General features: G+C 46.5%; 1 protein-coding gene across 1 annotated transcript in view; it reads left to right on the top strand.

Moving 5' to 3' along the window:
- Nucleotides 1-1,554, top strand: part of BAIAP2L2 (BAI1-associated protein 2-like 2) — a 30,879-nt gene that overhangs the window by 13,074 nt on the left and 16,251 nt on the right. The window lies entirely within an intron of this gene.

Raw genomic sequence — 1,554 nt, 5'->3', positions numbered from 1 at the left:
TAGCCACTGGGGCATCAGGGAAGTCCCGATTTCTTGTGGTCTTGTTTAGTTTCTCTTTCCATTTCCCTGTATTCTTCTTTAGTCTCCCAAATACTGCACCCTGGCTGCAAATTCGGGCAAGTGATTTCAGACCTGAGTCTTATTTTCTTATCTGGAAAAGAAGGGAAATAATTGGCCCTTCCGAAGGTTGGCACAAGGGTGGAGCTTGGCATAGGCAGGAGCCCAGTGGGATTAGGGCCTGCTGCCCCTGCTCTCTCCCCTCCAAAGATGAAAACAAAGGCTACCATTCAGGAGACCCGACTCCTTGCAGTCAGCTGCCCCCAGCAGCCAGCAGCCAACTCCTGCCTCTCCACCTCAGCGTCCCTACCTTGCCAGGCCCTCTCTGAGTCTCTGGTTCTGACCCAGGGGCCCTCTGGCGCTGAGCTGAGGTAGGAGCGTGAATGGATCCAGTGACTAATTTCCGCCGTGGCTGACAAGACTCTTCAGTTGTCACCACCACACCCAGCCCTCGACTCAGGGCTGAGCCTTCTCCCGTATCCCTCCTCTCACTGAGTGATCCTCCAGGGACGAGCTGCTGCTTCTTCCTCTCTTAAAAATATTTACTTATGTATTTATCTGGCTGCTCCAGGTCTTTGTTGGGGCCCGCGGAATCTTTAGTTGTGGCGTGTGAACTCTTAGTCGCAGCATGTGAGATCTATTAATAGCTCCCTGATCAAGGATTGCTTCCATCACCAGTGCATCCACCAGTGACTGGCGATGGAAGCAAGATCCGATGCTGTAAAGAGCAATATTGCATAGGAACCTGGAATGTTAGGTCCATGAATCAAGGCAAATTGGAAGTGGTCAAACAGGAGATGGCAAGTGTGAATGTCGACATTTTAGGAATCAGCGAACTAAAATGGACTGGAATGGGTGAATTTAACTCAGATGACCATTGTATCTATTACTGTGGGCAAGAATCCCTTAGAAGAAATGGAGTAGTCATCATAGTCAACAAGAGTCCAAAATGCAGTACTTGGATGCAGTCTCAAAAACAATAAAATGATCTGTTCATTTCCAAGGCAAACCATTTAATATCACGGCAATCCAAGTCTATGCCCCAACCAGTAACGCTGAAGAGCTGAAGTTGAACAGTTCTATGAAGACCTATAAGACCTTCTAGAACTAACAACCAAAAAAGATGTCCTTTTCATTACAGGGAACTGAAATGCAAATGTAGGAAATCAAGAAATACCTGGAGTAACAGGCAAATTTGACCTTGGAGTACAGAATGAAGCAGGGCAAAGGCTAACAGTGTTTTGCCAAGAGAACGCACTGGTCATAGCAAACACCCTCTTCCAACAACACAAGAGAAAACTCTACACGTGGACATCACCAGATGGTCAACACTGAAATTAGATTGATTATATTCTTTGCAGCCAAAGATGGAGAAGCTGTATACAGTCAGCAAAAACAAGACCGGGAGCTGACTGTGGCTCAGATCATGAATTCCTCATTGCCAAATTCAGACTTAAATTGACAAAAGTAGGGAAAACCACTAGACCATTCAGGTAT

Source organism: Bison bison, unplaced genomic scaffold, assembly GCF_000754665.1.
Source record: "Bison bison bison isolate TAMUID 2011002044 unplaced genomic scaffold, Bison_UMD1.0 scf7180017864213, whole genome shotgun sequence".
NCBI classification, from domain to species: domain Eukaryota; kingdom Metazoa; phylum Chordata; class Mammalia; order Artiodactyla; family Bovidae; genus Bison; species Bison bison.
Note: the sequence above shows the minus strand (reverse complement) of the source record. Positions and strands in the feature narration are given on the sequence as shown.